Genomic DNA, 26,434 nt, shown 5'->3' on the forward strand with positions numbered 1-26,434 from the left:
GACTTCTGCCCCGGGAGATTGCAATGAATACATTAAGATCTTTTATTTGTGCTGCTTGGAGTGAAAGCAGAGTGTGAGGAGAGGGTGCGAGGGGACAGACGGCGGGAAGATCCTGGAAGTGTTGGGCAGGTCAGGGATGCGATGCGCAGAGAGATGTGTGGCTGGCGACGCTGAGAAAATGAGTGTCTGGGATTGTGAAAAATGACGTTTCAAACTGTAAAGGTTTGTAACGTGAGCTCAGTTTCTCTCTGCAAATCCGTCACCTCCAATCAAACACACACACACACACACACACACACACACACACTATCGTGACTTACGGGGAGAAAAAATGGCGGTGAAATATAGCCACTGCAGTCAGGTGGTAAGCAGCAGGTGTGTCACGCCACCAAGGCCTCGGGGGAGCACACCGCAGCGCCTCGGCAACACGAGACTAACTCACTAACTGTTCCCTTGCCTTGAGTGAACTACACTCTAATGACTGGTGTGTACAAGACAACACTGCCATTGAAGAGAAGCAGCTCAGGTTTAAAGCAACGGTAATGCAGACTGCAATTCTACCCCTCCTCCTCCTCCTCCTCCTCCTCCTCCTCCTCCTCCTCCTCCTCCTCCTCCTCTTCCCCCTCCCCCCTCATCCTCTTACTACGAACACGCGGATCCTAACGACGCCTGGCTGACTAAGCACTACAGGACATTGCCTGAGTGGCGATGACTGCTGTCGGGAGGAAATAGTCATTCTGCCTCTGAAGGCCAAGTGAAGAATGGAGCTTCAGGATGTCTCGGGGTATCGGCAGCACCGACGCCCAGCCTCGCCATGGTAGGCAAGGGTGCGCAAATAGTAAGCTCTCTCATGATATTCTTCCCTGACCTGAGATGTGCCTCCTCCCTCACCACACATGCTACTTTACATATACATACACATACATAAACATGAACACGCATGCACATGGAGTAAGCCTCTCATGTGTGCGGGCTACACTCACACTGCACTTCTAAGCGGCTTGGGTCACAGTCCACTGTTGTGTCGCGTCTCCCCCCCTGTGTTCTGCTGTCATTTTCTCAGTTATTCCCATTCTGAACTTGCGAAGTGCATTTCTCGACCTTCAAACGTTCCTGTTTCTTGCACCCTGTCTGAACCCCTGACGGATGGAAGCCCTGACAGAGAACCAGGAAGAGAAAACCTTTCATAGGAGAAATCCCCTCAAAAGATTCCAGCATAACTCCTCAGCTCTCCCTCCCACTCCAAAAAAGAAGATATAACCTCCTCTGGGTAGCAAGAGGGGTTAGCATTTGGCACTGAGCCAGGTAGGGGTCCCATGAGTAACACGGAAGACTATTGGGCGTTTCAAAATTCAGGAATTTGTAGTGTTTTCCTCGCACAAGCAACGCAGGATGCTGACTTGCTTTTATCGCATTGTTGTAGCCGCAGTTGTAATAGCAGAAGTAGTAGTAGAAGCAGCAACAGCGGTAACAGTAGTAGTAGTAGTAGTAATAGTAGTAGTAGTAGTAGTAGTAGTAGTAGTAGTAGTAGTAGTAGTAGTAGTAGTAGTAGTAGAAGTAGTAATAATACCGATAGCACAGACGACCAATAATGACAAGACACACACACACACACACACACACACACACATGCCGCCACCATCAAACACTCACGCACCAATGTACCAGAATTGTGTGATCGTGCAGACGCGACCCCCAATCCTCCATCAAAGGTACAAGTCCTCACCCAGCCAAGACCCTCTCCCTCGTCCCTTTCCCTGCCCCTCTCCCCTTCAATATTCCCCCTCCAATAAGACAGCGAGATGACCGCTTATCCCTGCCTCCCCCAAGGCCCCTAAGTCTTGTGTCTGCCAAACGCGCACCACGAGAATCCCTTGTTGGCGCAGCGAACCAATCCAGCCGGGTCATTTCTGGATCGCCTCCTGTTTCCAAATGGCCCTCGCGAGGTTTAGGGAGGATTTGATGCCTCATATTTTGTTTGATTCGTCTTCTCTCGTATTAATTCCTGTCTGCTGCGTGTTTCGTCAGTCTTTTTTGAGATTGTATAACGTGTGAGTGTATATGGACATAGTTTTTTGTTTTTTTTTACTTTGGTATTCGAGTTTTCATATATCGTGATCTCGTCCTTCGCCTTCCACCGCCTCCTCTTAATCCTCCTCCTTCTCCTGGCAATTTAAAGCGTGAATCGTCCGCTGATGCACATTCCATAAAATCACCAACAAAGTTTTGGACGTTTATTTTTGTACCGCAGTCTCTTGAATAGCCCTGTGTTATAGAAAAGATTAAATTGACTTCCTATTCTTTCTCTTCTTTCTTGCTACTTTAATGCCAACAAAGGAAGAGCAAAGCAGTGAAAGACTCAACGTACATAAATTTAAGATACTCGCATAAAGAAGCAATTCTCAGACAAAATTCAATCGAAAAAGGTTATGTTACTCATTTTTATTATCATATTCCTAGAGAGAGAGAGAGAGAGAGAGAGAGAGAGAGAGAGAGAGAGAGAGAGAGAGAGAAGCTTGATATTCCGTGACCTCTTCCAGCTATATTTATTACGGCCAGATCTGGGTCACCGGGGGAAAAAAATAAGCCAGGTATGGAAAAGAAGTGAATATAAATAACGTCACATCACGGGCCCAATAATAGTAATAATTATAGTCTTACTGGACATTTTATTGTGTTTGGTTAGAATCTGTCAAGTAAATCAACTGATAGTGGCGATTATACACATCAATAGTATCTTATTGTCATCTTTACCTGCCGTGTGTCTATTTTACTGATCTGTCTACCTGCGTACCTGGCTGCTTACTCATCTGTCTATTTGCCTGTCTATCTGTCTGTCTATCTATCTATCTATCCATACATCCATCCATCCATCTATCAGCATCAATCCACCTGTATCTATCAATTCATTCAGCTCAAGACTCATCCATCAGTCGATCTGTCACGGAAAAGAATTGGTATCACCTGTGCCAAATCCGTCTCTCTCCCTCTCCCTCTCTTTTCCTCACGTCTTCCCCTCTCTCCCTCCTTCCCCTCCCTCCTTCCCTCCTTATTCTTTCTGCTCTCCCTCCTGCAGCGAGTCTTGAGTGCGTCTCGCTGTCTCACCGTTAATCAGGGGCAAATGCCTAGGTGTTATTTTTCTTCTTCCCCTTTCAAGGAATTTCGTAATGAGAGAGAGAGAGAGAGAGAGAGAGAGAGAGAGAGAGAGAGAGAGAGAGAGAGAGAGAGAGAGAGAGAGAGAGAGAGAGAATACATGCCTTGATAAAAAGAACATTACTTTACTTGTTGATAATTACATGCATGAATGTTGCCATTACTAAAAAATGAGGAAAAGGAAAAAGAAAGCAAGGAATTAGAAAAGCAACAGTAAATACCTGGAGGAAACACGTAGAAAGATGATGCTAAAATACAGCCATTACTGAACGATGAAAAAACAGAAAAGAAGGACAGAGATTTAGGAAAATCATAGTAGAAATATAGAAGAAAAAATTAGATACGTGGAGGTTAACAGAATCTCGACGATAGATAGAATGAAGACTTAGCGTTGCCAGAGACAGTATCAATATAAATGAGAGAGACAACAAATAAAAGGATGGATTCATGGACGAAACGGCGGCATTCCATCAATCACACGCAGCTCTTCTTCATCACAAGATTCCTCCCCCAAAATTGTCAAAGTTCCCGCTAAAAGAAAATGGTAAGCTCTCGTAACTTCCCGTTTTCTCTCCTCCAGCAATCCATCACTGCCATTATGATGCTAATCGTTTTTTCTAAACTTTCACCAGGAGGGTGAAATAGGAAGAATTGCTGTTTATCCTCAGCTTACTATATGCATGGAGCTACGATAGAAAATTACTGTTAACACGCTTTACTCTTCTTACTGATTCCCTTCCTTTCGTGACAACTTCCCAGCACTCCAGAAATATTATGAAAGATATGGAGGATAGACTTACTTTAAGGCTTCAACTCACTATATGCATGGAGCTACGATAGAAAATTAATGTTAACACGCTTTTACTCTTCTTACTGATTCCCTTCCCTTCGTGACATCTTCCGAGCACTCCAGAAATATGATCAAAGAGATATGAAAGACCTAAGAGAAGGAACTTGAAAGAAGATTTGTAGTTGGAATGTTTTTTTTTATCTGAATATCTCTGAAGATTAATGTGGACAGGATGACAAAGAAGAGGAAAGTAAAAAAAAAAAAATGAACGTGATAGTGTGATATTGGAACCGTTTTTGTTGAGCGTCAATAATATTTTTTTTTTCTTTTTTTCCTTTCTTTCTTCCTTTTGTCTTGTGTGTGATCAGAATGTCTTTGGCCAGTGATGGATGTAGCACACACACACACACACACACACACACACACACACACACACACAAATAACGTGAACAGCAAATTAGAAAGTCAGATAATGCATGCTTTCTCCGCACAAACTCTTCTGCTGCAATAAAGTGCGCGAGTCAAGGTGTAAAATGAGCTTCCCACAGTGGCCCTGCAGTCTTCCCTCACCACACGCAGCCCCAGCGAGGACACACAAGTAATAACACAACTGGTGCACCAAGTAAATCACGTAAAAGTCACAATTACCTTTCTTTGTGTGTGTGGCCGTCTCCAACTCGTTTGCTCTCGGCTCTGTAAAGGGAGAGAAAAGACTAAATTAACTTCCTTTTTTTTTTTTTTTTTGCCTAAATAAAGATGTAGACATGAAAAGTTTGAGAAAAAAATAGAAGAAATGGATATTGGATTTTGTGTGTGTGTGTGTGTGTGTGTGTGTGTGTGTGTGTGTGTGTGTGTGTTTTTTATTAGCCAAAGAAAGTGACAAATGAAACTTCAGTCGTGTTATTCTTATGTATGTGTATGAGACTCAGCTGTTTTTTTATAGCCATTGTGATTTGTCAAGACCCCAAGAAAGTTATGCCTTTTGTCACATCTTAGGACGTGTCTGGATTAAGATGTGAGGAGGTAAAAAAAAAAAAAAATACTTACAACATGGCGGAAGGAGGACGGAGCTTTACTGCCACAAAATTCCCTGTAGTCTCATATAAGGAAGATTGGTGAGGGGCACGCGTAGCTTTAAACGCAATAAAGAACATGTATGAGAAAGTAGGGATATTACATTACTTTACAAATTTACAACTATGAAAATAATCTGCCTTCGTATGACCTGAAGTTTGCCACGAGGGAGGATCGAGTTGTCTCCTGACCGTCGTCGGGTATTGACCTTTTGGAAACTTTCCCACTCTGTCTTTACGAGGAGAAATTTTGCTGCTATCTTCTTATTAAATTTATAGTCCTGGGCGTGTTTTCATATGACTAACGTAAGAAAAATGCAAATTAAAATAACATTCTTCCATGAAATATAGCCCAATGGAAAGAAAATAATTTCACGACGCTGCACTTCATTACCGCGTTTAAAAATTCTGTAATAAAGCAGCAGCAGAATATAATGTTGTATCTATTGCTAACAGGCAGTGGGGTGAGGGAGGAGTCGAAAGATGGGTGGTGAGAGCGTGCACGGAATCATTGGAAGACGAGGAGAGAGAGAGAGAGAGAAGAGAGATACAGAGAGACGGTAGCGGGTGAGAGTGGTTGGTGAGACGCTGGCAGGAAGCAAAGGCGAGGAGAGAGAAGATAGACGAAAAAAAAAAAAAGTTAAGGCGTCAGCTTCTCCAGTATTCATGGAGTCAGATCCCCTCTTTGGAAATTTCACAAGCTCAAATATTATGCAAATTCTCTGGTGAATATAATGCTCCTCAACACCCCCAGGGGAATGTTATGTTCCCAGTAATAGAGAGGGAAACGGCTTGGGTCTGAGCATCGTCGGAGTCCTTTTCTTCACAATGTTTTTTATTTGGTTGCTTCCTGGGGGTGAAAATGTAGGGCCTTTGTGTGTGTGTGTGTGTGTGTGTGTGTGTGTGTGTGTGTGTGTGTGTGTGTGTTTCGAGACAGATACCGAAGGAGGAGGGGAAATAGAGTAATGAAAAATGGAGAACAGTGAGGAACATAAACAAGAGAAATATGAAACAAAGGCAAGAGTTATGAGTCTGGAGAGGAACGTGACAATCAGCCAGTGGAAGGTTGACTTAGTGGCGACAAAGGAGCCAAATATAAAAGAATAGCGGATGATATTGACATAATTTCAGGTAAAATTTTGAAGACCAAGAATATCAGCGGGTACCTACAAGAGAGAGAGAGAGAGAGAGAGAGAGAGAGATGAGAGAGAGAGAGAGAGAGAGACGACAGACACACAGACAGACTGATCCTCACATAAAACAATCCATTTTACGTAAGCAATTCATTTGATGGCTTCTCGGTCATGGGGTCCTCTCTTCCCTTCCCCCCTCCCTCTCCACCCAATCTTCCCCGATCTCCCCTTCCCTTGCCGCTCACACTTTCTTCCCTCCATTCCCAGCGCACTTCCTTCCCCCGCGCGGCATAACCCATTTGAACCCTTGCTGGTATTCAATCTACCTTTCCGCATGATACAATTGGGTGACTTCCAGCACCTGATTACCTGAGTTATGGCTTCCCCTTTACCCATTTGCCAACACCCCTTTCCTCGCCTCGTTCCCCCTTTCCCCTTCCTCCTCTCCCCATCTTTGATATTTCCACCTTTGCCTCCCTTACAAAATAACCCCATCCTTCCCTCCACTCCTCCCCGCTCCCTCCCTCTCATTCTCTCCCCTTCCTGCCTCTCTCCACCACTCTTCCAGCTTCAATACACCACTTTAATCTCGTGTGATGGCGTCTGGAAGCATTTCACAGCCACCTGTCTATTCACTCTTATAAAATGGTCTCTTTCCCCTCTACATCACTTTTCGACCCTGGCCCTTCCCTCCTTTTCCTTCCCTTCCTCCTGCTCTTATGGAATGGGGCCAAAATTAGCTTCTTGGCCTGCCTGGGTCTCGCTTACTCCCTTCCACACTCTTGCTTCCCTGATGAAATGGTTCCAAGATTACTTTATGTCCCTTCCTGTGATTTTTTTTTTTTTTAATAATTTTGTATTCCAATTCATTACATGCGTACACACACACACGCGTCTCTCTCTCTCTCTCTCTCTCTCTCTCTCTCCTCTCTCTCTCTCTCTCTCTCTCTCTCTCTCCTCTCCTCTCTCTCTCTCTCTCCAGTAGTGGTTCCAGTCTCACGTTTTTCTCCTTAGAATTTTTCCAGTAAACTTCTTCGGCCGCCATGTTTTTCCTTTCTGGCCGATACCTGCCGTTAATACTTGCTCCTTACCTTCCTCCTCCTCCTCCTCCTCCTCCTCCTATTCCTGGAAACCTACTCCCTTCAGTCGCCATCTATTGAGAACACCCCGCCTCCTGGAACACCGGAAGCCCTTTACCAAGCAAATACCAATTCCGAAGATACTAAATACCAGAGGAGAGGGAGAGAGGGAGGGAGAGAGGGAGGGAGGGAGGGCTGAAAGGAGGAAGCATTGAAACTAGTGGAGGGGAAGGAAAGAAGGAAGGGGAGGGTGATAGCAAAGAAGGTAAGAATGGTAAGGTGGAAGGAAGGGAAAGAAGGATGCAGAGAATGAGAGAGAAGGTTTTAAGAAGGAGGGAAAGAGAGGGTGGAGAGAATGAGGGGTGTAAGAAGGGAAGGAAGGAAGGAAGGAAAGAGAAGAAGCCAAGAAGAAAATGGTACAGAAAGACATTTATGAAGGAAAGAAGGAAAGATGGAATGGGGTAATGAAAGAGATTACAGAGAAGAAATGAAGGAATGAGAGAAGAAAGGAGGAAGGAAGGAAGGAAGGAAGGAAGGAAGGAAGGAAGGAGGGGAAGCAGACTATGAGGGAGTGAGAGAAATATAAATCCTGATTCTCTATGATTAATTACCGTTAAGAGAGAGAGAGAGAGAGGAGAGAGAGAGAGAGAGAGAGAGAGAGAGAGAGAGAGAGAGAGAGAGAGAGAGAGAGAGAGAGAGAGAGAGAGAGAGAGAGAGAGAGAGCTTTCCTCTTTATTCTGAAGGTGTTTGTGAAAGCTATACGGTGAAGGAGAAGTGGTGAAGGGGCGGGAGGAACAAGAGCCTGAGGGTGCGATGAGGAGGGGCACGGAGACGAGAAGGAGGAGGAAGAGAAAGAGGAGGACGAGGAGCGGGAGGAGAAGGGAGAAGAGGAAGGACCAAAATATGAAATTAATCGAAACTTAAATCAGGAAGCAGCCAATAGGAATAAGTTATAAAGTTAGTTTTTTCTCTCTTTCTCTTTCATAAGACAAGGAGGAGGGAGAGATGCTGAAACAAACGTGGAGAGTAAAGGGAGAAGGAAGGGAAGAGAAAGGAAAGTGAGGACGAAGATGAAGAGGAGGAAAAGAGGAGAAATAAGAGCATTTTGTGGGAAGGGAAGAAAGAAGACTAGGACGAGGAGAGCTTACGACGAAAATGAAGAGCAGGAAAAGGGGGTGAAAATGAGAACATAACCACATTACCTTCGTGAGATCCGCAAAGCTCAAAGGATCACGCCTTAAGAGGGAGGACTCCACTTGACACTTCCAAGAGCGAAACACTTCCAAATCCTCTCCAACTTTCCCTTCCCCTTAATCTTTGCGGTCCCTCTCCAACCTTTCTCTTCCCTTCAGTTCTTCCAGCCCACTTGCACCTTCCTTTCTAGTTCTTCCAGTCCCTTCCTACTATCACATCCCTTTCCATTCCTAGAAGTTCCCCAAAGCTTCCTCTTCCCTTCCAGTCCTTCCACTACCTCCCCAAATTCCCCTTATAATCAACTCCTTCCACATCTTCCAGGAGCTTCCACCTTCCTCATCCGTCTTTCCAGAAACTTTACAAAGCTCCCTATTCGTCTCCAGAACCTCCTATAGATCACCCTTCACCTTCCAGAACCTGCTAAATCCTTCCCTTCACCACCAGTCCTTTCAGACCTTCCCTAAGCTTCACCTTCACCTAGTTCTTTATACAATCGCTTGTCCCCAAGCCTATGAGGTCCTCGAAGCCAACTGAACCCTCTCAACAAAACTCCCATTCATCGGCAGCCTCTTCACTTGCCACACCAACCCACGCAAGGGGGCAGGAGTGGAATTAGAATCTCATTTGTATTCTGAATTGGGAGAGGTTTTATTAGATCAATCATAGACAGGTGTGAAGAGAGAGAGGGAGTGTGAGAAAAAAGGCGGGAAACAAAATGTGGTTTTATGTGAAAGGTACTTCAACTTTGTGCACATTTACATATCTGACGAACGAAAAAGGAAAAGGCAATAGACTTTTGGGAAAGGAAAAAATGAACAAGATCAATAATAGGCAGGTGTGAAGAGGGAAAAACTTGGGAAAGATATGAAAAAAGAAATGGCTGTAAGTGGAAGGTACTTCAACCTCGTGTACATTTACATATTTAACAAAGTTTGACAGGAGAGAAGAACAAATAAAAAAAAAAAAAATAGATGGGATAAAATGTGGGTAGCAGGCGAAAATATATGAGGAAACTAGAAAAAAACACTTGGGAAGGAAATAGGTAAAGAAGAAGGTCGAAAAACAACTTATGTCACACTTTACTGAGTTCACAGTTCTCATCTCCCAGCAAGGAAAGCAACGCATCATGGCGATGTGAATAATAAAAAAGAGAAAAGAACTAAAAAAATGCAAAACGCGCGTGTGTAAGTTAAAGTTCGTCGACCTGCAAAACTCCCTTCGTGGCCTCTGACCTTTGCTGACCCCGCGAACTCCAGGTCACAAGTCAGGTGTGTGTCAGGTGTGTGCGGGAATGTCTTCAAACTCAGTCACTCTTCACTCCATGCAAACAAACGTGTGACAAAAAAAAAAAAAAAGAGAAAAGAGAAAACGTAAAAATATATCGCCCAGTAGCTTAAATAAAACGACGACGAAGAAAAACAAACAATTCACTGGAATATACAATAAAAAAAAAGTAGTTTTGGAAATCTGTCCTTTTTTTTTTTCTATTCAATTGTTGCCAAGCGCAGGGCGGCTTTAGAATACTGAGAATGAGGCGTGCAAATGACGGAACAAAAACTGAACAAAAGTGCATCTGGGGAATACTGTGGGTGAACGTTGTGTGTATGTGTGTGTGTGTGTGTGTGTGTGTGTGTGTGTGTGTGTGTGTGAGTGTGTGTGTGTGTGTGTGTGTGTGTGACTTACTGGGAAGATTGGGAGGTGTGCTGACGTGTGTGTGATTCTCTCTCTCTCTCTCTCTCTCTCTCTCTCTCTCTCTCTCTCTCTCTCTCTCCTCTCTCTCTCTCTCTCTCTCTCTCTCTCTCTCTCCTAAACACACACCGTAATTACAAGAAACAACGAAAGAAAACCTTGAGTCAACAAATCCTACGTGGAAACTTCCCGTGTGAAAGTTTCCGGCTGAAAAATGGAAACAGAAGAAAAGTAATTAATCCCCTCACCTGTTCTGTAGGTAACCATTCCTCCTGTGTCCCGGTGGGCGGAGAAGGACACGGCTACAGAATCTTAAAGCAGATAGAAGGAAACCAGGGAGTGAAAAGGTGGAGGAAAGGAGATTTAAATGTAGTATCCCAGGAGGGTGGAAAAATATGAAGGCGATAGTAAAGAAGGAAAGTAAAGAAGACCATGAAATATAGATCGAGGTGAGAAACTGTAAAGGCGAATGAAAGAAAAGGGAACAAAAAATGTACAAAAAGCATGGACGGAAAGAGAGAAAAATAGAGAGAGAAAACAAAAACTCTAGTGATAGAAGGGAACGAGGAGGGATAGACGGGGAGCGTAAAATGGAAGAAAAAAAAAAGGAAGGGGGAAAAGAGAAAGAAAACAGATTTTGGTACACGCTACGAGTTAAAATATGGTCGACGCTTGAACCAAGAGTCCTTCCATTCCCGGCAACCCTGTGCAATTAAGAGTCCAGGCGGAGCACACACCTGCCCTATGAATTTTTAGCCGCAGAGAGAGAGAGAGAGAGAGAGAGAGAGAGAGAGAGAGAGAGAGAGAGAGAGAGAGAGGGTGAGAGAGGGTGAGAGGAGATATAAAAAATGTAAGGAGTATTTTTGAATTTGAACGAATACTTAAAAAGACTGCCAGGGTACACAGTGAAAGAGGGAAGGTGTGTGTATGTGTGTGTGTGTGTGTGTGTGTGTGTGTGTGTGTGTGTGTGTGTGTGTGTGTGTGTGTGTGGGTGTGTGGGTGGGTGTGTGTGTGTGTGTGTGTGTGTGTGGGGCGAGGGGGTGAGAGAATAAGTGTGTGTTAGGTCAGTAAGTAAACATCCCATCTCTCTCTCTCTCTCTCTCTCTCTCTCTCTCTCTCTCTCTCTCTCTGATGTGGCTTCCAGATGAAAGGATACAACGTGAAACAAACATGTAAATCACGTCCACTCAGATTATTCAGTTCCCTTCGTGAATAGTGAGCGTGCGCAGCAACACACACACACACACACACACACACACACACACACACACACACACACACACACACACATGCAACCACACAAAGAAAATGTGAAAAAAAAGGTACTAATAACCAAGCAAACGAGTCTTAATGAGTCAATTATAACCACCCTCATTAAGCCTCGTTAGGGAAGATATTTACCATCTGAGGATATTCTCTCTCTCTCTCTCTCTCTCTCTCTCTCTCTCTCTCTCTCTCTCTCTCTCTCTCTCTCTCTCTCTCTCTCTTTGAAAAAAAAAAGGGGGATATTTTTGTAGCCTTAATTGCGTTTTTAGAAGAGAAAGTAAGGAGGTAAAAATTGTATGGGGAAGAAAAATTTAAAAACTTAAAGGAAGGAGGATGTAGAAAGAGAAAAGTACATAAGTCATTTAGATCGAGTTACACAACCCCTTTAAAATTAACCGCACTATAATACACAAGCGTAGAAAAAAAGTTGATGAATTCCAAAAAAAAAAAAAAAAAGGGACAAGCTTCGTAAATACAGCGAGGGAAGATGATATTTTTACCTCCTTCCTCTCGCCTGGGAAGTTTGAGGTATTAAAGCTAAGTTACCTGTAATTAATGGTCCGATGGGGGATTATAGGTAATGGAGGTGAAGAGGGAGAGAGAACGAGGTGACTGAGAACGTCTTAAAAATACCTACTGCCGAGGCGAAGGTTAATTAGTGCCAAACACCTGTCCAATATAAATCCAATTCCGATACTAAATCAATCAACCTTCCGATAAACTCAATACATCTTCTTCCCTTTTTTATGTTACCCATTCCTCCCTTTTCAAACCCGCCATCTTGTGCTTCACGTGAATGATAGCATTAATATGTGATCATAAATGCTGAAGGGCTTATACCACACTAATAAAATATGAAAGAGGAAAAATTTACAGGAAAGGGGATGAGAACGAGTGGCAAAAACCGCACGTAGGAGAGGGGATGAGGAGAGGAGAGGAGAGGAGAGGAGGTAAAGGTTGCTGCTGGCTGGAGAGGAAAAGGAGGGAAAGAGGCATTAAGAATTTAACACGAAACCACATCCATTCCGTACCTGGTTTTCATGTTAAATCTCTCTCTCTCTCTCTCTCTCTCTCTCTCTCTCTCTCTCTCTCTCTCTCTCTCTCTCTCTCTCTCTCTCTCTCTCTCTCTCTCTAGTAGTCTAAGGAATAATAATAACTGTTGTATGGTACTACTACTACTACTACTACTACTACTACTACTACTACTACTACTACTACTATGATTTCAGCAACAAACAACATGCTAGTGAAGAAAACAAGTATTCAGACGAAAAAAAACAACGACAAACTCAACCAGATCAATGAGACATTCATAAAAACACTAATAATAACGCGCCCTAAAATCCCGGATCCTGGGAGGTCATGGAAATTAGGTCAAAAGAGTCCCGAGATGGGTCACGCAATGCTAGGTAGAGGCAGGTCAGTTGAAGTACACCCTAAAGACCTATACTCCTTAAGTAATTCATTAGCTTGCTTGAAGATAAGAAAAATCCGCTTTATCACCACCATATGCTACCGTGATTTCAAGTGTGAATAGGAAGCCTGTATGGAAACGTGAAGCCACAGTGTCAGATGTATGAGTGACAAATGGCGGGGAAGACGAACCCCAAGCCAGGATGTGGACCAGAGAATCGGACGGCGGGCTGATCGATGCGAGCCCCGCCCAGTTGCTCCACAAGACGAGACGCTCCTGATACGACCCTCATTATTCCCTGGCCCTCACGCTGCCCTAATGCCAAAATACCCTTATTACGTCTTTTCATCCCCATAAGGACCCTCATTCAACACTCACTCACACAGATAGTCATCCCATAATGAACCACGTAAGATGCTCCTGTCTCAACAGTCTGGGGTCTAAGGCTTCCATCCCACACGTGGCAATACCTTCACTTCCCCCTCACTCATCAGCACTCCTTCACACCTCGACAAAAAACGTTCGTTTCCTTACACTACTTGTTCCCAGTGCAGTCCAGGCGGGAGTTCCCATCCAGATTCATGCATCCATAATGCTCGTCTGGTTACATACAAGTTGTTCCCCATGGATTTTGAACAATGGGAGGCGTAAATACAGAGTGATGTTCTTTTTGTTCACCTCTACTGCTGTCGTGATAAATATAATATGCTTTTCCTCCCACGCTCTTTTGCAAACACATGAATTTCTCTTGTTTCATTAATTTCATGTATGTAATTCAGCTGGGCATTTTTTTCCTATCTTTTTTTTTATTTTTGTGTTCTCGCTTTTCACTGGGAATTATGTTTACTTTCGCGTTGCTGCGCCGCGTCTCATATTATTTGTATTACGTGGCACTGCTGGTGTTTATCGTATACATACATGTTTAACGCTCTCTCTCTCTCTCTCTCTCTCTCTCTCTCTCTCTCTCTCTCTCTCTCTCTCTCTCTCTCTCTCTCAATGGTGCAGCCTTGTTTGCTTTGGTAAGGGTATGAACAAGAATATTTGATGATTCAACCATTTAAACGTAGCTTTCCTGGTCTCCTTATTTGTTATTCTCTTCCTACATCTGTTCCACACACACACACACACACACACACACACACACACACACACACACACACACACACACACACACACACACACACACACACACACACACTCTCTCTCTCTCTCTCTCTCTCTCTCTCTCTCTCTCTCTCTCTCTCTCTCTCTCTCTCTCTCTCTCTCTCTCTCTCTCTCTGCCCACTAACCCCTTCCGCTTTAATCATCACTATCACGACTTCAAATCCTTTCCCTCCCACGCCCTCCGTTCTTTCTTCCACCTCATCCCTCTTCCTCTCTCTCTCTTCATGTTCCATTTGCCTTGTGTGAGAGAAAACAACAAACACGTCCTCCACATTTATCCTCCTTTTTCTCCGGCCCACCCAAAGACTACCATCGAAAGAAATGAACTGTCTTGACCCATAAAGGACCCGAACTGAAAAGAAGTCCCACAGAAACGCCAAGCATCAGACCCTCTTGTCTCCTAAAAAAATGGAGCTGGAAAGAGGGAGGGAGGGAGAAGGGAGTCAGAGGGAGAGAGTCTCGACCCCTTGCATCTCTCGCCTCAGAGGAAAAGAGACTGGAGGGAAATGAAGTCTTCGAGAGATGAAAGACTGGTAGAGGAACAAGGCTAAAATGCGGTGTTTCCAAGCGAGATACAAGAGACAAGGGGGAGAGAGAGAGAGAGAGAGAGAGAGAGAGAGAGAGAGAGAGAGAGAGAGAGAGAGAGAGAGAGAGAGAGAGAGAGAGAGAGAGAGAGAGAGAGAGAGAGAACGATAAAATCCACGTAATATTACATGTATCAACGCAAGATCTTTCGTCCTTACAGCCACTTTCTTGGTCTCTCTCTCTCTCTCTCTCTCTCTCTCTCTCTCTCTCTCTCTCTCTCTCTCTCTCTCTCTCTCTCTCTCTCTCTCTCTCTCTCTCTCTCTCAACAAAGGGGAAAACAATAATGAGTTGGACGGTGAGAAAATTGCACTAGTTTTTCCCTCCCCCACTTCGTCACAGCTGGAGGGAAGGAAAAGAGAGGTGCAGACAACACAAGATGATGGTGTGGGAAGGGTTGTGGTGGGATGGTGGAGCTGAGGGAAAGGCCGGCTGGTGTACATGAATGGAATGGCATGGTGGAATGATGGTGTTATTTAGTGGTGGTGATACTGCTTGTGGTGATGGCGGTGTAGATAGAGACAAGGAGGGGAGAGGGAGTGAGAAAGAGAGGGTTGCAATAAGGAAGGCAGGAATGTGAGGTTACGTGGTGTGTCAAGGAGGTAATGACAGGGAAGTGGCAGGGGTGTACATAGGAGGGAATGCAACATGAAGGGTCACAGGGGAATGTATGGAATGTCATGAATGCCTGACACATGGTAATTCAAGCTTCCACTACCTGTAATACACCCATTCACACACACACACACACACACACACACACACACACACACACACACACACACACACACACACACACACACACACACACACACACACACACACACACACACACTCACGTCACCATCTCTCTTCCATTTACATATAATTAACTTATTTGCATACTAGCTGCATGTTACGCCGCGCCCAAGGCAGTGCAATGATACTCTCTTTCTTGTTTACAGGTACGTCTGTGTGTCTGTGTGTGTAACGCGGCGTGCGATGGTGTTCGGGAAAAGTGAGTGTGACCTGCAGAAGGTATGTGCTGTCCTTGAATCGAAATTATTCATGGTCTTACGGAAAAATGTTAAGCGGCGGAACGATGTTGAGGACTAAAATGGATAGATTAGCTTTCACTGCCTCACAAATTGGTAACATGAAGAGCGGTTCGAGTATATGGCAGAGGGAAACCTTATCCTCTTGTTTCCTCCCATGTAAAAAAAAAAAAAAAAAGTACAAAATACATAAATAAAGAACGGAATGGATTAAAAGAATCACACGCACAGTACAGAGAATATATAGAAAGAGAAAGCGGCATTCCCATTTAACAACATTCATATATTCCATACTCCGATATTCGAGAATGGAGAGGAGGAAATACAGGCGAGAGGGAATTCAGCAAGCAACGCGACAACAGACTAGTCTTGGCCTGACGCGAGTGACTGCCTGGCTGGACTGTGAAAGCTGTAGGTAGATGCTGAAATGGAAGTGGAGTGTGGAAGAGTGTAGCCCTTACGCTTGGCCTGTAATGGAGGTTCCTAGTACTGGTGGCTACATGGGAGGAAGTAGACTGATAAAGGCGCCATTTTGGTTCCTTTTACATCCTTAAACATGACACCTTCCGACGGTCCCGCGAGGCTCTTGGGTAGAAACCGTTCGGGGCTCCACTTTTTTTTTTTTTCCCTTAGGAGCCGGGAAAGGTAAATGGTGCAGTGAAGTACATATCGTATTCAGGAAAGAGGCAGTAATGGCACCACTGAGTTATTTTACTGTGGAAGGGTTTAGAATTCAGTAAGCAGAGAACCTTTGTTTACATTTCATTAAGGCAGTGAGGTGTTCAGATGGACTTCGAAATAGTGAAGTGGCCATGCTGCTTTATCAATACATCACCAACATGAGCCAGCCAGACACATGCCAGACGCTGCGCCGAGCAATGACCTGTCATAACGGTGACAAAAGCACCAAATGTACGCTTGGGGTGTCCTTTGGATCTCAGCACGCACTGTATTACGGAATTTCTGCAGTCCACCTAGCCGTTACTTTAATAACAGACTTAAAAATTTGATATTGAAATATTTCGTTCAAATATGCCTGGAAATTCCTTTGAGCTCGCACCGGCGGCGGCAAAATTTCAATCAATCAATTTAACTTACCAAGAATATTTTTCCAGGAGCTCCGACATTACCATATCCATTCTTGTGTTTGGTAGTGCAATGTAATATGTTAATTTCTGCCAAACGTGCCATTAATGAAGCGATTGTAATCACATCAAGGAGATATAACGGCTCTGCTAAATATGTACTTGTATTACATTGCCTCACGCTCATGCACCAACCCTCGCCCATTACTCTGATAACTGCCAAGCTTATCTCTATTAATTCCCCTTGTCTATATGTATTAATTCACAACACAAGAGGAATGTAACAGCCAATCTACGAACATGTGCTGATAAAGAAGACAAATTCAGTGTTCATCGTATTAGACCAAAATTTGCAACTTAGGCCATATGAACTTAAACATTCATCTGGCATGGTTGACCTCTGTTAACATTCGGATCATGGTGAACGCAGTATTTTCAATGACACGCACAAAAAAAAGAGAAAAGTAGGATAATTTTGCATTTTCTATTGTACAAAAGGATTCGAGAAACTGCAGTACAGAAGTAAATGTTTCATATGATGATTATGGAAAACAAATTTGTCTAGAGAAAAAAAAAAACAGATCTCATTAAAAACAGAAAAAAAAGTATTCATATTCAGTACACAGCTCAGTGATGGCAGTCCAAATGAACATACAATAATAAACATACATAACAACCATTACATTATCAAAGAAGCGGAAGAGTAAGCAGGTAGTCTGGGATATTTGTGCAGGTGTGTGGCAAAATGTGGGCGTTGGGTGTGAGGCAGCGTGAGGGCGTGAGGAAGCCAAGCGGTGTGGGCGGTATCAGGAAGTCCTTGTCTAGGCGAATAACAGAGAGAGGCTCACAATTCAAGGAGGTATGATTACGAGCAGTATATCTAAGCGAGGCCACTGCAACGTTTCGGAGGGAGACAAGTTATGTATTGTCATATATCTCTATCGTAACTTGTGTGTGTGTGTGTGTGTGTGTGTGTGTGTGTGTGTGTGTGTGTGTGCGAGGGTGGCATGACAAGTAACACAAATCATGAAAAGACCTGCAATTTTTTTTTTTTTCTTTTTCAATCACCTTTACATCTGAATTTCATCCCCCAATTGGCTTGTCCGTGCCATGAGCTGCGTCATAAATCGCGAATCCTTTTCCTTTGAACATTTTCATTCATTCGATAAGCTTTCTGGGAAGGCAAGACTCGTGGCATTGATACGACCCTGCCAACCTCCACCCACGTCTGCCTCTCTCTCTCTCTCTCTCTTTCTCTCTCTCTCTCTCTCTCTCTCTCTCTCTCTCTCTCTCTCTCTCTCTCTCTCTCTCTCTCTCTCTCGACGTGGCTAGACTGCAGAATATAGAGAAGAGATAAGCAAAACAACAAAAATTGATGATGAAAACCATAAAAGCAAAGAGAACATGAGCGTATAGTGAAGATTAAAGGAGATGGAGAGAAAGGAGCAAAGATGAAGGAGAGCAAGGGAGAGCGAAAAGCTGAAGTACAGTGAAAGGAGAAAGGAAAATGGAGGAGAGCTGGAGGTGGAGGAGGGATATGGGAGAGGAATAAAGACAAGGGGAGAGAAAAAAAGGGACATGGGGAGGGGAGCTATGAGCCAGACATAGTGGAAGGGAGGGAGGGAGGGGATACGGGACTGAGACGCTTTTGGGAGAGGTGGGGGGTGAGGGAGAGAGGGGTTGGGAGAGGAGGAAGAGGAGGAGACCTGATCGATACAACCGTCGGGTCTCCGGGTCAGGCGGTCGGTTGTGTTGGTTTGTATGTTTGCCTATTAAACTTGATTGCTCTTTTTTCGCTTTTTTTTAACGTTTTTCTCGTTTATTTTTGGCGCCTAATGTGCTATTGTGATTTTGGTGGTGTCTTTTTTCTGTTCTTTCTCTCTATTTCTCTCTTTCACTGTTGAGTTTCTGTGACTTTCTCTGTTACGAGAGATGTTTACGTTACTGAAGTGGTCGTTGTTGTTGTTGTTGTTGTTGCTGATGTTGTTTATCGATTTCACGCGTGCTACTTTAGGTCAGTGTTGACTATTTTTAAGCCCCTTGATTGTCGAGGTGTAGTACAGTGTGTGTGTGTGTGTGTGTGTGTGTGTGTGTGTGTGTGTGTGTGTGTGTGTGTGTGTGTGTGTGTGTGTGTGTGTGTGATGTGATGTGAATAAAACAGAGAAAGTAAGTAAAGGTCTTCTATCATCATGCTTCATAACCTTGACTCGGTTCATTCTAACTGTACTCGTATGTCATATCTCTCTCTCTCTCTCTCTCTCTCTCTCTCTCTCTCTCTCTCTCTCTCTCTCTCTCTCTCTCTCTCCTCTCTCTCTCTCTCTCTCTAACTCTCTCAGAACTTCAATATCTCTCCCTTGATATGCAAATATATCACCCGTTTGTTTTCCAAGAGACTAAGTCCTTTGTCCCCCATATCGGCTGGCTGGTGGTCCTCAAATTTGTGTTGCGGGCCGAAGGCTGCGCTACCTTTGCTGCCCTTACTGGTGTTTGTTTGTGTTGTGAGATTGTGCCTGAGTGTTGTTTCAAGTGTTTGGGGTGTGTATGTGTTAGCGTGTGTGTGTGTGTGTTTGTGTGTGTGTGTGTGTATGTGTGTGTGTGCGTGTGTGTGTGTGTGTGTGTTCGTGGCCTGTTTGCAGTGTAAGTTAATCTTTTTGCTCCCTCTAATATCCTTTGAAGTGGATCCCCCGTTGATTTTGCAGAGAGGGAGGTGATGTTGGCAGTGTGTGTGTGTGTGTGCGTGTTGGGTGTGTGTGTGTATGTGTATGTGTGTGTGTGTGTGTGTGTGTGTGTGTGTGTGTGTGTGTGCAGGTCGGGGATGTCAAAATTTATCATGTAAGCACTAAGGGTTCTTTCCACTGCAGTTGGTTTGCTGATTTTAGCACGACACAACACCATAACTTAATTGGCACAAATGCACGAACCATGAAACCAACACAATATTATTTTTAAAGGAAATATACCGCTAGAAAAAAAATGACTCGAAAAAAAAAAATTGAAAAGCAAAAAACGAACACTGAAATGGAGAGAGAAAAAATGCAAAGAGAAGCAAGAAGATTCCGTGCTGATGTCAATGTCATTCCTCTGCTTCCTGGTGTTCGGCATTTGATTCTATTAAGCTCCGTGTTCCCTTCCTACCTTCCCCGTTTTCCTTCCCTCACTACGGCGCTGTAATAACTTTTTGTTGACCATTTGGCGTCTTCTTGTTTCGTTTTCAATCTCGTCTCAAGAGTTTTTCAAGGACTCCCTCCTCTCCTGCGTCCCCTTCAAACCAGTCATCTGTCAGTCACTCTCTCTCTCTCTCTCTCTCTCTCTCTCTCTCTCTCTCTCTCTCTCTCTCTCTCTCTCTCTCTCTCTCTCTCTCTCTCTCTCTCTCTCTTCCTCCATCTCCTCATCTTTTCCTTCAGCTTTACAAAATTAGATGGTAAAAATATAACAAATTAGAGATAAAAAGAGCGAGCGAAGTGAGCCAGAGAGAGAGAGAGAGAGAGAGAGAGAGAGAGAGAGAGAGAGAGAGAGAGAGAGAGAGAGAGAGAGAGAGAGAGAGTTATCTTTATTTCACTTAAGTAGAATCAGTTTTTTATACCTTATACCTCTCCCCAGCACTTCCTTCATTTCCGTGCCGCCTTTTCCGCACACTCCCTCCGCCTCTCCTTCAAAGTGCTTGCCTAGATTTTTTACCCATTTGCCTCTTAATTGAATCAGCGCGTGACTGTCCTGCACATCTGACTTAGCGGGCTTATATTCAGCTTTCCATTCCCGATTTCCGAGCCGACCGCACTCACTTTTCCATATGTGAATTGTCGGGCGCCGCTTGTTACGGGTTTACTAAGGATTGTGTGAGGATGAATCAGGTACGCGTGGGTGAGTGCGTGAAAGAGAGAGAAAGAGAGAGGGAGGAAGGGAGGGAGAGCGTGTGTGTGTGTGTGTGTGTGTGTGTGAATATTACATGGGGTTCTCTGAAAACGGATGGGAAAGTAATGGAAATAGGGAACAAAATAGGAGCTGGAAGTAAATGGATTTTTTGTTAAGGGATAATATTGATGATTGCCGCCGTGCAGACATTTGGGAAAGAAAAAAATAATGTAATAAAAGGAGGTGATGGGGCGAATGGAGGTCTACCACTGAAAGGTGAATGAAGATGCCGCCACATTTGGACTCATGACTAATGAAAAACCTTCCCTTCCTCACACACTGAACAGCAATGAATGTAAAAGTTTTAGGGAAGATTATTTGTACTTTTTCGTACTTTTACAGTATGGGGAGAGAGAGAGAGAGAGAGAGAGAGAGAGAGAGAGAGAGAGAGAGAGAGATAGAGAGAGACATTGAGGTTCATACAACTACAACAAAATACATTTAAAGATGTCTATCAACTTATATAATAATAATAATAATAATAATAATAATAATAATTATAATAATAATAATAAGCAATAATATCGTAGTCACAATAAATATATGCACGTGTCAATTAATTACGAGAAGCACAAGAATGTCCTTCCGACTCAATGAATCTACCAAGCATTTCTCGGGGCTGGTAATTATACAGTGTGTGTGTGTATGTGTGTGTGTGTGTGTGTGTGTGTGTGTTCACTCATAAGCACAAAAACATTAAAAAGCATAACAAAGGCATTCTATTAGCTCCCTTGGTTGGACTTGTTGGGCTTGGTTGGACTGGGGAGGAGACGCAGCAGCAGTGCACTAGTGTTCATTGTGCACATGTGGGAAGGGAAGCAGGTGCAGGTACAGGTGCGTAGCGAGCCTGCCTGGGGAGTGCCTGGCAGGTCGTGTTGTACTTCCATCTCAGACACGCATTACAATGTACCAGTGACGTCGACAGTAAACTAATTACTATCATAAAGTTTTATACGAATTACATTAACTCGTTTCATATATCGCCTAACTCAAAGAACACCCAAGCAACAAAATGCACAAATAAATACGAAACATCAAAACGCAGGAATTCTTTCTTATATATGAAGGGATATTTAATTTTGGCATCCCTCTTCAGTCAAGGAGAGATGGATCCCCGCGGATGCCCGATGGTCTTGGCAGCCTCTCCCTCCCTAATAAGGAGCACCAAAGGACTATCTCCTCCATAAAGAGCACAATTCCATCCCATCACAGGTGCTGGACGCCCGCCAGGGGTGGAAGGACGGGGCAGGGAGGGGCGACCTGGGTGACGCCACTGGAGGTGTGGAATTGTGGATCACTTTAATACCGTCCGTGATTCCTCTAGACACGAATTCCCACCAACATTTATTTTGTAAAGGTATCATTATTTTCTCTCCCCTTCTTCTCTCTTCCTGTTTAAATACTTCTTCCCATCCACTTCTTTGTTTTATTCCTTTACTCCCTTTCATCCTCCTTCTATTTACCTTTTCTCTCCTTGTTTTCTCACCTTCATCATTCCTGTCTTTCTCATATTACCCTCTTTCTGCTCCACACCCTCTTTCTTTGTAATTTTCCTTTAGTTGTTTCCTCCACATCATTTTGTCTTTCCTTCTCGCTTCCTCCCATCCTCTTTTCCAGTTTCTCATCCTCTTTCTCTTTAGCCTTCCTCTTTTAGTTTCCTCCCCAGATCTTTCTTTTCTTTCTTTTCTCGATCTTTTCACTTCCAGCTATTCTCGTCCTTTCCCTCTTATTCTCTAATTCTCTTCCTTTCCTTTCTATCCTTCCACGTTCTACTCCTTTTCCTCCTCTCGTACCTCAGTCCAAAGCTTCGCCCTCCAGATGCTCATCCTCATCTTTCCTTACTCCTAATCCTCATTTTTTTCTCTTCTTGTCACTTTTTCTCACGTTCCTTTCCCTCTACCACTTTTTTCCCTTATTTATCTTGCTCCTTGAAAACCTCATCTTTCATCAGCCAGCCACGCCAGTTTCCATTTTTTGTGGGACTACTATCATAATATAATTGTGAGGATCTGTACAATTTCGTAGATTCGTAAGACAGGAACTCTCTAGAAATTAGTTGGTTTTTACTACGTGTTTCCTCAGAGCTCCTCTTTAACGCCACAACCACCACTACCACCACCATCATTACTACCAAGATATTTTCAACTTCTCTCTCCCTTTATTAGTAGTTCTATTCTTATTGTTGTTCTTTTTATTTATGATACAGCAACACCAACAACAGCCACAATAACAACTACTATAACTACTACTACTACTGCTACTACTACTACTATTACTACTGCTACCATCTGTGCTGCTATTACAACTATCATTTTCAACTTCTGCTACCACTACTACTTCTACTACTACTATTACAACAACTACCACTAATATTTTGTTGCTGTTTTTTTTCTTTTCTTTCTTTTCATTCCATTTATCCTGTTAAAGAATGCATAGCCTCGATGAGCCGCTGGTTTAGTAGTGCTAAGCTTGATAAGAACTCAAAATTATCTTGGTGGTTTGCTACAATTTTGCAACGAAAGAACAGGTATATATATTGCTTTGTTATAGATGGGTGCTCTCCTAGATGGGGCAACGAAATGAAGCGTAATGAAGGGAACAGAGCATAACATATATGTAAATTAATTTCTAGCATGTCTCTATCCCCGTTTTATTTCCTGCTGGCTGAATTAATTTTCTTTTTTTTAATACATATGTTAATCATTTATTCATCTATTTTTAATTTACCATCTCGATCTTTGTTCTCAGTCCTCCTCCTCACACACACACACACACACACACACACACACACACACACACACACACACACACACACACACACACACAACGAAATGGATTAAGGATCGTATTTTTGGCTCTCCTTTTGGGAAGAGAGTAAAAAGTAGGGCAGGAAAATGACTGAGAGTAGGAAATTTCTCTCTCTCTCTCTCTCTCTCTCTCTCTCTCTCTCTCTCTCTCTCTCTCTCTCTCTCTCTCTCTCTCTGCACTAACTCACACACACACACACACACACACACACACACACACACACAGTGGAGAAAAAAACGACTGAGGTAAAGAAGCAGAAAAACAAAAGAATGAAGAGTGGTGACCTTGAGGGCAGAGTCCATTTTCCTCACGCCGCCAGATATTAGTGGGCGGCGAGGATTGTGAGTAACAGTTATGAGAGTCGTCTGGGGGACCACTAGGCGCTTGGCTAAGGACGCTCCTGCACTACTTTAAGGGAGTCTGGATAAGAATGGATTTTGTCACAATGAAGGAGGATGGAGACCGCTTTCTTCTCACCTTTCCTCTCTTCCTCCTCTTCTTGCTACTTCTCTTGCTTTTGAGCCGCCTCCTCCTCCTCCTCCACCAGCTGCACCACGCCATTTATGAGAACTGTCAAAGGGAGGTCAAAAGAGTTCTTCTCTTCAAGGAACAAGAAAAAATAGCTTTCGCGAGAAGAATTTTAGAAGCGGGGTCGTGAAAACAGAACTGGCAGTAACCGGGAAATAAACATACACGCGCCGTGATGAGGTCTTGGCTGCGGGCAAATTGCAACCCACCTTTGGAAGTTTTTCCAGCGGTTGCCTCCTGCGGCACTTCGCCCGGCAGTCTGTAGTGAGGCGTGAGCTCGCGAGACACTCATGACACAGCCAAACGAGCAACTCACAACCATGCTGTCGACATTTCTCGTGAGAGAGAGAGAGAGAGAGAGAGTATTCTGATGAGAAATAAAACGAAATATTCACATAGCTGCCTGAAGCACACTTACCGCTAGCCCAGCGTCGCCCAAGCGTTGCGTGCTGACAACTAAGGCGGCGGCGAGCGTTGTCAACAAAGCAGCGGCGGTGTGAGGGAACGGCTGCGAAGAAGAGGCTGACAACACAAAGCCACGAATTACTGCAACCACCACGCAGCACAATAAACATACGAATGTCTTATTACTGCCAGTCGCAACGAATGTCAGGGTAACAAATAAGCAACGTTAATGCTCTGGTACATAAAAAGGTACCGTTGCCATCCTAAGCCATTACAGGGATCTACTTCATATTTACGTTCTTCGCTATTTACTTATTTTCCGATTTGTTCATACATTCATCCTAGTTAATCAGCTATTCCTCTTAAAAACTCGTGACTGTATGGTAAATATTACACAGCTCTCGGGAAATGCTCTACCTGCACCTCTCATATTGGCTGTAGCATTAAACTTTGGTAAACCGTCGTGTGAAAATGTAGTGACAGCTTAAAATGCCAACTTGAATTTAAGCGGGATAAATAAAAGAAATACGATGAATAGAATAAGAAAAGTTAAGAAAAGTATTATGAAAAACCAGAAAATTTCTCCCAAAACTCTAATTTGTTGCACACTAAGAGGGTAGATTAGGATTTTCAATTTTGCATATTCTCTTGACTTACAAAACAGAACAACTACTCTTGCTCTTGTGGAACTTCCAGTAAAGTTTGAAGTGTCTCCTGACCTATTTACGCCATCTCTCTCTCTCTCTCTCTCTCTCTCTCTCTCTCTCTCTCTCTCTCTCTCTCTCTCTCTCTCTCTCTCTCTCTCTCGTTCCTTTACTGTGCTGCCTCTCAAGTGTCCTTTATTCTCTCTATTCTTCTCCCTCTTCACTGTGGTGGCTTCCCTCTCCTTCATTAAAACCAACCAAGCGAGCCAATCACTCCTGGCTTCCATGAAAAGATTTCTCCCTCACGGCCCTTCACTCCGTCCCTCCTGACTCCACTTCATTACATTCCCTCGATGGCCGCCTCGTAGTCACCCTCAGGTACATCAGCTAACACTGGGGGACCTGAATCACGCTGTACTAATCTTGTCACATATGGGTAAGTCAGGGTCAGGGATGTTGAGGCTTGAGTGTTTCTCTTAGCGGTGTCACGTCTCGGTGGTTCAGTGTGTGTCCTGCTGGCTGGCCGCTGCAAGGAGTTGTGTATTGATCGTGCTTGAGTGGAGAGACGAGGCTGTCGAGTCTTCCTGGTTTGTTGCCTGATCTTATCTCTCTCTCTCTCTCTCTCTCTCTCTCTCTCTCTCTCTCTCTCTCTCTCTCTCTCTCTCTCTCTCTCTCATACAAGGGATCCCTGGATTAAATTCATGATAGGAATGACAGGTGGGTATAGAAATGCATGTTTTATACACAGACTGCCAGGTGTAGACCTACTGGCATCGTGAAGCTTCCCTCACGTGTGTTCATACCAGTACGTTCACTCCCTCCAGTCTCCACTTTTCCCTTGTCACGCGTCACACATTTCTTTTTTTTTTTGCAGCACTCCCATTCTCCTCCTCTGTGACCCGATCTCTTGCACAATCTGATGCTGACTGAATATTTTAGCAGCATCGCCTTGCCGCTACCCTAAATATATCTCACTCCCTTCGGCAGTAAAGTTCAAATGGGAGAACTCTCTCTCTCTCTCTCTCTCTCTCTCTCTCTCTCTCTCTCTCTCTCTCTCTCTCTCTCTCTCTCTCTCTCTCTCTCTCTCTCTCTCTCTCTATTGCACCATTAAGTCGGTAAGTCTATTATCTCGCCTTTTCCGCATCCTCTCACCATTACAAAGCACACTCTACTCGACGCAAAACTCATTATCTTTTAGTTCAATGTTCACTCATGACGAGTAGACATCACTCTTACAGCATCGCATGAAGTGTATTTCGGAAGACTTGCGACGCCGGCTGAAAAACCAACATGGAGAACACTCTTTCATTCATTATTCATTAACTTTTCATGAACCTTCAACTCGAAATGCGAGTGGAATGTACCTCACACTGACACAAAATCTGGGTCAGGTATATCAGTTTGTGATAATTATTGAACTGATATTGTTTATCTAAGGTAGTGAGAAAAACATTGTTCAGTCATGCAGATAAAAAATAGAC

General features: G+C 43.8%; 1 long non-coding RNA gene across 2 annotated transcripts in view; it reads right to left on the minus strand.

Annotated features, from left to right (window-relative positions):
- Positions 1-4,588: 4,588 nt before the first annotated feature.
- Positions 4,589-26,434, minus strand: part of LOC135115065 (uncharacterized) — a 229,456-nt gene continuing 207,610 nt past the window's right edge. For both annotated transcript variants that reach the window (XR_010275790.1, XR_010275789.1), the window contains exon 6: positions 4,589-4,636. This is a non-coding gene — a long non-coding RNA (uncharacterized LOC135115065). The remainder of the gene's footprint in view (positions 4,637-26,434) is intronic.

The sequence above is a fragment of the Scylla paramamosain genome, chromosome 28, assembly GCF_035594125.1.
Source record: "Scylla paramamosain isolate STU-SP2022 chromosome 28, ASM3559412v1, whole genome shotgun sequence".
Taxonomy (NCBI): Eukaryota; Metazoa; Arthropoda; class Malacostraca; order Decapoda; family Portunidae; genus Scylla; species Scylla paramamosain.